Genomic DNA, 13453 nt, shown 5'->3' on the forward strand with positions numbered 1-13453 from the left:
CTCTCACTGTCCCCTTTTTCCTTGCTTTAGTTCCTATGTAGCATTTATCATTATTTCACTTTATATTATGTAATTATTTGTTTAGATTGTGTCCCCTCTACAATGCAAGCTCAAGTAGGACATGAGCTTTGTTTTATTCAGTTGTATCTCCTGTGCCTAGGAAATTACCTGGCTGGCACATACAAGGTTAAAGAAAAAGGAAAATGAATGAATAGGAATATAATAAACACATCAATATCCTTGCTTTCCTATATTTTATATTTGTATAATAAATCTTTGCACTTCTTTTTTAATGTTCATTTTCTTTATTTTAGGTATATTCCTTGTAAACGATGTTGGGGAGGGGAAATTTTCCACCTCTACTTCCCTTGAGTTCTTGTGGCTGGATTAGCCATAAAATTGACACAAGACAGATTAGCAGCAGAAAAAAAGAAATTGTTTTTCTTATTTTTTAAATTGATTTTTATTGGCTTACAGTTGCTTTACAATGCTGTTTCAGTTTCTGCTGTTTAGCAAAGTGAATCAGCCTTTCATAAACATATTCCCCCTCTTTTCAGGATTTCTTTTCCATTTAGGTCATCACAGAGCACTGAGGAGCGTTCACTGTTCTGTGCATACAGCAGGTTCTCAGTCATCTACTTTATACACAATGTTATATGTATATGTCAGTCCCAATCTCACAATTCATCACACCCCCTTTTTCCCCTTGGAAACCATAACTTTGTTCTCTACATCTGTGTCTGTTTCTGTTTTGTATATTCAGTTCAGTTCAGTTCAGTCGCTCAGTCGTCTCCGACTCTTTGTGACCCCATGAATCGCAGCACGCCAGGCCTCCCTGTCCATCACCAACTCCTGGAGTTTACTCAAACTCATGCCCATCGAGTCAGTGATGCCATCCAGCCATCTCATCCTCTGTCATCCCCTTCTCTTCCTGCCCCCAATCCCTCCCAGCATCAGGGTCTTTTCCAATGAGTCAACTCTTCGCATGAGGTGGCCTAAGTATTGGAGTTTCAGCTTCAGCATCAGTCCTTCCAATGAACACCCAGGACTGATCTCCTTCAGGATGGACTGGTTGGATCTCCTTGCAGTCCAAGGGACTCTCAAGAGTTCATCGCTAACATTCTTCTAGATTCCACATACCAGCAATATTATGCAGTATTTGTTTTTCTCTTTCTGACTTACTTCACTCTGTATGACAATCTCTAGGTCCATCTGCATCTCTGCAAATGGCATTGTTTCATTCCTTTATATGGCTGAGTAATATTCTATTGTATATATGAACCACATCTTCTTTGTCCATCCTCTGTTGACGGATATTTAGATTGCTTCCATGTCTTGGCTATTTTAAATAGTGCTGCAAAGAATATCACAGAGCATGCATCCTTTCAAATTATGGTTTCTCCGGATAGATGGTAGGTGTGGGATTGCTGGGTTATATGGTAACTCTAATTTTAGTATTTTCAGGAACTTCCATACTATTCTCCATAGTGGCTGTACCAATTTATATTTCCACCAATAGTGCAGGAGGATTCCCTTTTCTTCACACCCTCTCCAGCATGTATTTTTTGTAGATTTTTTGATGATAGTCATTCTGACTGATGTGAAGTGATATCTCATTGTAGTTTTGGTTTGCATTTCTCTAATAATGAGCGATGTTGAGCATCTTTTCACATGTTTGTGGGCCGTCTGTATGTCTTCTTTGGAGAAATGTCTGTTTATGTCTTTGGCCCGTTCGACTCCAGCCAGAAAGAGATAAGGCAGCCACAACTGGGGAGACCATACTCACCCTGATGGGATCCCTCTCTAGTGCCCTTGGATGCAGGGGATGGCAGGAAGCTGAGTCAGATTGGGGTGTGCTCGCTCTAGTGGGAGTCTCTCCTAGTGCTTGCAGAGGCAAGGGCTGGCATATGGGGAGAGAGTCCATGATGGCGGCCCCACCTTTTGCATGCCTTTCAACAGTGGTGCCTCGTTTCCAAGGCAGATCTGCTTCCTCCAGGATCATTCCCAGCTAGGGAGCTCCTCACTTCTGTACCTCTGGCCATCTCTGTGAAACCAACAGCAGTCCTCTCCCCGGTCCACTCTCCACACTTTAGCATCCTGCTCCCTCCAGCATGGGCAAGACACTTACCTCAGCCTGGGGTGCCCAGTGCCAACTCCCCAGGAGGCTTTGGCAGGGGTGGTGCACGGGTCCCTGGAGCTTGTGTGGGCCACAGAGGACTTGGCTTAAGCGGCAGGTGGGCCCGCTCAGATGAGCAACCCTCCCAGTGCCCGCGGAGGCAGGGACCTGTGGGTGGGGAAGGGGGTTGCAATGGCCGTCTCACCCTTTCCATGCCACTCAATAGCAGCTTTCTTCTATGGTGACCAAGGTTTCACCCACACACTTTCCTGGTCATGGAGCTCCTTACTCCTGTCCCTTCAGGCTGTTTCTTCACATCCAACAGCTGACCCCTCCCAGAGTTCCCTCTCCAAACCCCATTTTCCAGCACGCAGCCCCCCTCCACACCAGGAGACACATGTCTCAGGCTGGGGTGCATGGGGCTGCTGCATGGACCGTGAGCGCAGATCTTACTCTGTCCTGCCTTCCACTGACCAGTTGCTGTGTTCCCCTCTGATCCCCCAAAGCTCCCTCTCTGTCCCAGCTTATTTTCCCACTGTGAGGAGGCTTCTCTGAGTGCAGGCACCTCGCCTCACCTTCAGCTCCCCTCAGTGGTGCTGGTCCCCTCTCGTTTATTCTTCTTCTTCTTTTTTCTTTCTTTAGTCCTACCCGGTTGTGTGGGGATTTTTCTTGTCCTTTTAGGTGTCCAAGATCCTCCAATAATATTCAGCAGGTACTCTGTGAGATTTGTTCCATTTGTAGATATATTCTTGATGTATTTGTGAAGAGAGGTGAATTCCATGTCCTCTGCCATTTGAGTCCAGAAATAAATTTTAATTCATGTACCTAGAGGTCCCATAGAAATAGGATCACAGGGGCTTTCCTGGTAGTTCAGTGGATAAGAATCCACCTGCCAATGCAGGAGACATGAGTTTGAACCCTAATGCAGGAAGATCCCAAATGCCAGGGAACAACTAAGCCCCTGCACCCACTATTGAACCTGTTCTCTAGAGCTCAGGAGCCACAACCACTGAGTGCCCAGAGCTGATGTCTGCAACAGGAGAAGGCACTGCAGTGATGATCCTGTGCACCACGATGGAGAGTCGTCTCCACTCACGGCAACCAGAGAGAAAGCCCTTACAGCAGCAAAGACCCAGGACGGCCAAACACAAATAAAAACAAATTAAAAAAAGAAATAGGACCTCAGAAGTGACCAAAGTAGGCAGCTTTTATACTTTTTAAACACGGACACAATACACGTGTGAGGAATTGATAGGACAAAGAAAGCTAGGGTTTGGGTGCTCAACTGGGAAGAATCTAGACAGAGTTTGGACTTGGGGTAGTAACTTGAAGTAACAAGGTTTGTTTGTACGGGCTTCTTAGTCTGAACTTCCTAACTTTAGTGATGTGCGTCCTACCTCCTGAAGCTGGGAGCATACCTTTCACTTGGGAGATTTATTTCATGCTTTACAGGGAAACAAAGGAGAGTCAGTGTCCCCCTTGTTTTGCCCACTAAGTAAATTTAATTCAGAATAACCAGTGTGCCATTGAGGCACTTTTTGGTGTGACCTCCTCTGGGCCCCAATAATATGTATTAGGGATTTGCAGTTGTTTTGATTTTCTTTTAAACCAATCTGAAGTTTTTACTCTTTAATTGGGGATTTTAATCCATTTACATTTTCAAACATATTGATATGCTTAACATATCAAATATCATACTTTCTTTCATGTTAAAAATTTCTATTCTCTTCTTGCATTTTCCTATTTGGCTATATGAACTGTGTTTGAAAAGTTATCTTCCCCCAAAGTGTTCTGTACCTTTCTCTAATTCTGACATAAGGCAATGAAAGACTAACTTGATTTCTCCCAGCCTCCCTATCATTTATTATTATTAATTGTTAACTTTTTCTTTTCCTATGCCCTCTCCTAACCACCTTTGGTTTTCAATATATAATTTTTTCACCTCCATATAATCTTTCTGTTCTAAAGTTGACTTCACTTCACAAATACTTATGATAAAATCATATGTATACAATGAACTAACAATTTCACTAGAAGTTAGAATTTCCTTCTTAATCAGGCAGAAAATCCATTTCAGAAGAAGGCAATGGATATAATTATTTTTGAGTGATCCATTTTATGTGAACTGCAGTGTATTTTCATACATCCTACAATATTTCAGTTAACTCATCTCATTGTGAATTTTTGAGCCAAGCAAGAAATAGGATGAATATTTTTTTATCTCATTCCACGCATTTTAAAGAAAAGCTTACAGTTATAAACCATTGTCATGATCTAACAATCTAGGGCATGGAGAGGGAACATAAATCATAGATTTTTGCCTAATGAACATTTCTCTATATGATCATTATTGTTAGTTCACTAGAGAAAAGTCTCCTGCCACTTTTCTCCTCCTAGTCTCACAAGAGTAAGGAGCAAACCACAGTAGACTTTAGTTTTCTACTTTATAGGCTGATACAAGAATGATCACATGGACCTTTGAATTTATGGTGGAATACAAATCCTACTTGTGGGAAAAGGCAAGAAGGAGTTATTGCTTCAGTTCTTGAACTTTATACCTTGTTAGAAGAATTCTTCTAGGGCTTCGTATTTACTTCCTCTAGTGTATGGATGACATTCATGTCTAGTTTTTAGTTATTTTAAAATATATTTGTATGTTTTACTGTTTATTTAAATAGTAATTTGGGAGCAGGAGTAAAAATGCCTTTTTCTCATGCCACCATCTTGCTCAAAAGCATTTTCTTTGTATTTTGCTCAGTAGCAACCATGTTAGTGAAAGTCCGAGAAATAGTTCAGGTAGCCAGTTTACTAGTTGGTCAGCTTATTTATTGAATGCTGTTACCAAGTCAATTTTGATTGTTATGAACTCACAAATATAACAATCTCTATACTTATACAAATCTAAGAAGTAATTATTGATATAGACTAGGTGATGAAGAAGAAAGAAGGGAGAGTAAGTGATCATTTTTTTATTCTGCTTAACCTTTGAAGAGAATGAGAGTTGTGAAAAGAGAAATAAAGGCTTTTCTTAAGATCTATTATCCTCCATAAATCAAGATAACCAATAGACACAGAATGTATTGAAGGGGGAAACAGAACAGGCTCCATCTTGAAAGTAGGACTCCATCTTGGGCCAGACTGTGGACTTTGAGCTAAAAGCCCAGTAACTATGGAAAAGACATACCAACTGGAAAACCAGATTCCCACCCCCCCATGGAAGAGACCCAGTGTTCGTACCTAGACTCTCCATCACCTAAGAGAATACCCTAATTATCTGTGTAACCAAATAGAATCCTGAATTCTATTATGCTTACTGGGGTATGACCACAGGCCTACTGATAATTGTCCACTGTTAACTACGTAGGCTTAAGGCATATGAATCACGGGTTCAAGACATACGAATCATGGGTTAACTTCGATTGTATCTTTCTTTTCCTTTGTTCTGACTAGTTTAAAAGAATTTGGGGAGGTGGGTTTGGGCATGTACACTTAGGGTATGTAAGGTTTTTACAAAAACTGGTCGGGGTCCTTGGCTAAGAGAAGACTCTGCCTTGGGCCTGTCGGTGTAATAAACTACATTCCACTCTCTGCATTGTCCTTCTGAGTGAGTTTGTTTCCCAGAAATCGTGGCTACAACAGTATGAAAATAATATCAATAAGCTGAAGAAGTCAAATCTGTATATCTATTCTCAAGTTCTGATTTTAAAACTGTTGGATTTTAATTTTAATTGTCCTAAACCTTCCCTTCTGATTTCTATTCATTACATTACTCGTCTTTCTTTTTGACCAGAACTGTCAGGAGACAGGTGCTCACGGAAATTATCAGCAGTTTTCTGTCACACAGACAGCTCTCGGCTTACAGAGAGTGAAGTGGTTGATTTACATAGATACCTCTGGCCACTTAATTAATCGATTTAAGCACGACTCAAGGCTAAAACTAATGCCCTTGTGGCATTAATTTGAAAGAACAATAGTTCATTACCATAATAAAGCATCACTATCATTAACAAACAGTATATTTCTGTTATTAAACCCATGTCAATGCAGGCAAATAGCAAAGATTAGCACCCTTTCTGAATTTGGTAATTTGCTCACAAATCACAACTATAAGAAATATAAAATCCACCGGTTCATAGTCAACCCTAAAAGAGGCTCTCTAGCTTTTGATATGAGCTATGACATTTGGGATGTTGTTCACAGACTTGCGGGGAGTGTTCGGAAGGATAGAGTCTGCAGTCTAGAGTGACCTTAGGAAGTGAAGGTAATTTGCACAGTATAGGTTTATATGCAGAAACTTGAGCCGTGGGAGATGCCTGGAGAAGTGGCCTGGGAACAATACTCAGTGGCACTGGTGGTGGGGTGGGCAGAATGATATTGGGAATGCATGGGGGGAGCAAACAGATGGAGAGTTGGAGGGTATCTTGGAGATTTAGCTAATTTCCCTTTACTTCTAAGTATAAATCAGAGGCAAATCAAATCTGAAACATTTTATTTTCAAAAACTAAAAACTTCTTCATTTTTATTCATATGAAAGCCCAAGGTGGTGCCAAATATATAAAATGTGTGATCGCATACTCCAAGTCCTGTGATTCTGCTGCTATTTCTTCGCTAAGCTTGGCTACTTCTTGCTCACAACTATTACTAAGTGCATTTTCTATTTGGAAACAACCCAGGTACTTCATAGGGAGAGAAGAACAATTCAATTTCATTTGTATCACTCTGGCACTTTGACTGTCTTGTTCTGCTGATTTCAGAGAGATAGCAGTGAGCAGCAGCTGGAAGCAAGATCAGACACTGATCACGACAGTTAAGAATGCCAAATCCTAGCCAAGAGACCACGAGGGCCAGCGACTAAAGTTTGGGTCCCAGTTCTTGCCTGCCTTAAAAAAAAAAATGTTTTTTGAACAGGAGACAGAGGGTAGAGAGGAAAGTAAGGCGTTTATTACAAAAGCAGAGTACATGCATGGGCAGGCTCAGATAAAAGTCATGCCTTTGGGAAGCATAAGTCTTGTATAAGGGGGTGATCTTCTGGGTATTTGTTTTCCTCTGGCCACTCTTGCTTTGTTCTTTAACTCAGGGCCCTCCCTTTTTGAGTGGGAGGCGCCTTTCTACCATATGCGTAGTTAAGGTCTCACTGACCCCAAGGATGAGAAATATGTCTCTTGATCTTTTAACCAAGCAGTATTTAGCCTCTTTGTGCCCCTGCCATTACTGCTATCTCAGAGTATCCACCACAGACAAAGGTCAGCTATTTATCCTGTTCCTGTTGTTATTTCTACCTGGAAGTGTAAACAGGAAGCTGGCTGTAAATGTCTAGCCTATCTCACTACCAAGTGGCCTAGATTCAAATGCTGAGTTAGCAAGAATGCTAAGGATATTTTAATTTCTTCCATTTTATAGATGATGAAACCAGGGGTCAGAAAAAGTAATGGACGTGGCCACAGTCAATACAAAATTCATGACAGTACCAATGTCAGAATCTGGTCTCCCAGATCTTTGAATCAGCTCTCTTTAAGATTAGAAAGAAAATCTAAGAGGCTACAAAGTAATAGCTAACACATTTTATTGAATTCCAAGATCTCAAAAATTTTATGTATCACTGAGAAAAAAGCAATTAACCAATTATAAAATGTCATCAATTATACATTCAATTTTAGAGATGTAGCTCTAAAAACTTCTTTAAACAATCTTAGAATTGCTAAAATATGGTAACACATTGCTGTTCCCTTCAAATTAGAAACTCATCCAGGTAGTATATGCTATTCTTACTCCCCAGGTGAAAATAAAGCATAGACCCACACTCAACAGCTTCGATTAGTTTTTGGGTTTTTTTTAACGGCTTCGATTAGTTTTGTTTGTTGCTTTCTCTATAGTAAGTCTTCTCTAGTAAGCTTATTCTATATTAAGTATTCTATAGTATATATATTTGATTCTATAGTATTTGTTTCATAAAAACCCATTTATATTCTGTACACTTTTGCATATTTTTAATTAACTTAGCAGAAAGCACATTTGCTGTGATTGATAAACCATATTGATAAACAATATATTGATATGTTATTATTAACTGAAGTTCATATTTCACATTAGAGTTTATTATTTGTGTTGTATAGTTCTGCAGGTTTTGACAAATGCATAGTGTCATGTATGTATCATTATAGCTTCGTACAGAATAGTTTCACTGCTCTAAAATTGTTCATGTTACCTCTGATAACAGCTCATTTTTGCTGTTTCCATAGTTTTATCTTTCCCAGAATATCATATGGTATCCAGCCTTTTTAGACTGGTTTTCCTTACTTTCATTTAGCACCTTTCACTAAATGTGCATTTACGTTTCTTCCATTTCTTGTCATGGTTTGATAGCTCATTTCTTTTTATCACTGAATACTATTCCATTGTATGGATACACCAGACTAATTTTTGGAAACTATGAGTAAAGCAGTGCATGTTTTTGTGTGGACATAAGGTTTCAACTCATTTTTATAAAGAACAAACAGAGCAAATTATACAGAGCAATTGCTAGTTGTATGTAAGTGTAGCTTTGTAAGAAAGTGTCAAAGTGTCCTAAAAAATGGCTGTACCATTTTGCATTCTCACCAGCAATGAGTGTGAATTCCTGGTGTTCCACATTCTCTCTGCTATTTGGTGTTACCAGGGTTTGATATTTTCACCATTCGAATAGGTGGTAATTGTATCTCATCATTATGATTGCAATTCCCTACTGACAATGATGGGCTTCCCTGGTAGCTCTGCTGGTAAAGAATCTGCCTGCAATGCAGGAGACACCAGTTCAGTTTCTAGGTTGGGAAGATCCCCTGGAGGAGGGCAAGGCAACCCACACCAGTATTCGTGCCTGGAGAATCCTGTGAACAGAGGAGCCTGGTGGACTATAGTCCATGGGGTCGCAAAGAGTCAGACACACACTGAGTGACTAAGCATAGCACAGTGACAATGAGGTATGATGTTGGGCATCTTTTCATACGCTCATTTTCCATTTGTATATCTTCTTTGTTGAGGATATTCTGCTCAGATTTTTAGCCCGCTTTTTAATTGGGTTGTTTGTTTATTGTTAAATTTTAAAAGTTGTTTGTATATTTTGCTTCTTTAATTTTTCAAAATAAAATAGTTTACATAATTCACAAGTAAATTGATCTAAATAATTAAAAAATTAAAAAAGCATGAGTAGTTTTCATCAGAAATTTTCATTAGCAATTAAAAGTAACCTCTAAATAAAATAATAAATTTAGTTCTATGTGCTGTTTAAAATATGTTGTTTTTGAAAAGATTTTTTTTAAGCACCAAGAAAACTTCTTATAATGTTAAGTTGCTAACATCAGATAAATAGTTTTCCTCCTTCCAACCCTGATGAATAATGAAAGATTGACTATTACTTTGCTAATAGAACCAAGTAAAATAACTTTTGCTCATTCAACAATCAATTTACAGACAAGAAAGAAAGGAAAAATTGGAGAAATACACACAGGTAAGCAGACAGAAAGTCTCAGCTTATATATCATCATTGTATCTACAAAAGGCAAAAACAATTTTCAGGTTTGGTCAATTTTGGGAAAACCAATTAAACATTAGCTCTGATCACCAGAACTGGATCAAATGGTCAGTTCTCTCTAAATATCCTGTGTTAGGGGATCTTTTTCAATCTCTTTGTATACAATTTGGGTTTCCCTGGTGGCTCAGATGGTAAAGAATCTGCCTGCAATGTGGGAGACTCGGGTTGGATCCCTGGATCGGGAAGATCCCTTGAAGAAGGAAGGGCATGGCAACCCACTCCAGTATTCTTGCCTGGAGAATTCCACGGACAGGGGAGCCTGGTGGGCTACAGTCAATGGTATCACAAAGAGTTGGACACAACTGAGTGACTAACAATTAACATGTATAAAATTTATGTAAAACAGGATTAACAGTATTTTAAATAACACTTCCATGAGAACATATTTTGTTTCTAAAACTCTTTAATACTTTAAAGTGTTAATTATGATGAACTAGAAAAACCAAGGTAAATCAATGCCTGAAGAACACATAAACCATATCTCTTAATCCACTTACTAAAATGGTACAACAAAATAGTACCCAAAATAAGATCATTTCAAAGGCAGTGTTCCTGCAGTCATCTGACCTAACTAATCTGTAGATATGAGGTTTGGAAGGTTGACTTCCTCTTTTATGGAGAAAAACTGAGGCCATAAGGTACATATACCTCCTCCTCCTCACTGTCATACCTGTAGATGTGAATGGAGATCAGCAATGAGCTAAGGTTTAGTTTTACCCGTATTTCTAGGTTATAAAATGAAATTAAATGCAAATTATTTCTTTACTAGGATGCTTCAAGTGTTGAATCAAAACACTGTGTATCAAATATATGTATAAATTAGCAATGCTGTTTGAGAAAATAATAGTAATTTTAAACTACTTAAAAGTAAGGCCTATGAGGGGAAGTAAAAGAATAGAAATTATCATATTTTATTATTTAATGTTCTTTTTAAAAATAGTATTTTTTAGAGTAGTTTTAAGTTCACAGCATAACTGAGAGGGAAATACTGAGATTCTCCATATGCCTTTTCCCCCACACATGCATAGCCTCCTCCATTATCCACTCCCCCACCAAAGTGGTACTTTTATTATTATAATTACTGAATCTGCATTGACACATCATTGTCACCCAAAGTCTATAGCTAAAGTTCACTAATCTTTTTTAAAAAATGAAATTCAAATAAATGACGACAGGCCCTGGCCCTCAGTCTGTGACAACTGCCTTACTGGCTCCCCTCTGCCCACATGTGCCAAGCTATCTGCTAGAGATATTTTCCCATCACTGTCTGCCATGGTGCCCTGAGTATTCCTCTATCTTTCAGGTCAAGACTACCTTATTTATCTTTTAAAACTTAGATCCAATAAAACCAAAGATGTAGTCAATGTTAAACACCAACTGTTGAAAAATGTTAAATGGCATGGAATATCCGTGCCAGTTTCTTTGAGCTTGAATTTATTTTTTTAAAAAAGGAGACAAGTTACAACATTTACCATTCAGACCTTGGCTATCATCACATCCCTGAACATCCAGCTTGGAGGTGCATTGAAAAACAAAGTCAATACTACTTGATGTTCCACTTGTAATTCATCTTCCCCGAAAACCCTAAAGGCTCAATATTGTGTTATATTTATAACGAGGAAAACAACCTGTTTTAATTCTTACAGAACCTTTTGATCTATTTATCATGTTGAAAAAAAGCTCTTCTGTTTAGATTTTTCAACAGTATGCAATGCTTTGCTAATTTACCAACATTTGGTGTTTATCTCCTCTGTTTGAAAGTTTATCAGAGCCTTGTTACTATGAGTTTCATGCTTAATAAGGAACCAAAGCAGATAGTCTGTAGGTGTGTTCCAGCTTTGTTCTTAGTGGGGTGTAACAGGGCATAAGAGGACACATCAAGGCTTACATTCGTTCTATCTAGTAATTGAATGCAGTCTTTCTGTAGGATAATCTGCTCAAACCCCATTATCATGCTGATGAAAAGAAAATTGAATTATGAGCTACAGTCCTGGAGTCCTGAAACCCAGGACTTCATGGACATGCAGATAGCATGATAATAGGATGAAAGTTGGTGAGTGGAGCTGTGTTCCCTCCCTTCTATTTACCTGGGGCCAAACTATGGTGGAGGTAGTGAAGATGATGGCAACCTCCTTCAAAAGATCCCATGTGTGTACTGCTACACCCACTGCTCCCACCCCTGCAGCAGGCCACCACCAATCTATGCCTCTACTGGAGCCTCAAGACACTCCCAGGTAAGTCTGGGTCAGTCTTTTGTGGGATCACTGCTCCTTTCTCCTGGGTCCTGGTGAACACAAGGTTCTGTTTGTGCCCTCCAAGAGTCTATTTCCCAGTCTTGTGTAAGTTCTGGCAGCTCTATGGTGGGGTTAATGGCGACCTCCTGCAAGGGGGCTTATGCCATACCCAGGTGGGCTGCACCCAGAGCCCCTGTCCCTGTGGAAGTCCACTGCTGCCCCATACCTCCACAGGAGAAGCTCAAACACAGTTTGTGCTGATCATATAGTCAAAGGCTTTCAGTTTAACTCAGTCGCTCAGTCGTGTCTGACTCTTTGTGACCCCATGGACTGTAGCACGCCAGGCCTCCCTGTCCATCACCAACTCTCGGAGTTTACCCAAACTCATGTCCACTGAGTCAGTGACGCCATCCAACCATCTTGTCCTCTGTCATCCCCTTCTCCTCATGCCCTCAATCTTTCCCAGCATCAGGGTCTTTTCAAATGAGTCAGCTCTTCGCATCAGGTGGCCAAACTATTGGAGTTTCAGCTTCAACATCAGTCCTTCCAATGAACATTCAAGACTGATTTCTTTTAGGGTGGACTGGTTGGATCTCCTTACAGTCCAAGGGATTCTCAATAGTCTTCTCCAACACCACTGTCCAAAAGCATCAATTCTTTGGCACTCAGCTTTCTTTATAGTCCAACTCTCACATCCACACATAACTACAGGAAAAACCATAGCTTTGACTAGATGGACCTATGTTGGCAAAGTAATGTCTCTGATTTTTAACATACTGTCTAAGTTGGTCATAACTTTTCATCCAAGGAGTAAGCATTTTTTAATTTCATGGCTGCAGTCACCATCTGCAGTGATTTTGGAGTCCAAAAAATAGTCTGCCAGTTTCCACTGTTTTTCCATCTATTTGCCATGAAGTGATGGGAGCAAATGCCTTCTGAATGCTGAGCTTTAAGCCAACTTTTTCACTCTCTTCCTTCACTTTCATCAAGAGGCTCTTTAGCTCTTCTTCACTTTCTGCCATAAGGGTAGTGTCATTTGCATATCTGAGGTTATTGATATTTTTCCCAGCAATCTTGATTCCAGCTGGTGCTTCCTCCAGCCCAGCATTTCTCATGATGTACACTGCATATAAGTTAAATAAGCAGAGTGACAATATACAGCCTTGATGTACTCCTTCAATAAAGCAGAAGTAGATGTTTTTCTGGAACTCTCTCTTGCTTTTTTGATAATCCAATGGATGTTAGCAATTTGATCTCTGGTTCCTCTGTCTTTTCTAAAACCAGCTTGAACATCTGGAAGTTCATGGTTCATGTATTGTTGAAGCCTGGCTTGGAGAATTTTGAGCATTACTTTACTAGCATGTGAGATGAGTACAATTGTGCAGTAGTTTGAGCATTCTTTGGCACTGCCTTTCTTTGGGATTGGAATGAAAACTGACCTTTTCCAGTCCTGTGAACACTGCTGAATTTTCCAAATTTGCTGGCATATTTATTACAGCACATTCATAGCATCATCTTTTAGGATCTGAAATAGCT

Source organism: Odocoileus virginianus, chromosome 11 (assembly GCF_023699985.2).
Source record: "Odocoileus virginianus isolate 20LAN1187 ecotype Illinois chromosome 11, Ovbor_1.2, whole genome shotgun sequence".
Lineage (NCBI taxonomy): Eukaryota > Metazoa > Chordata > Mammalia > Artiodactyla > Cervidae > Odocoileus > Odocoileus virginianus.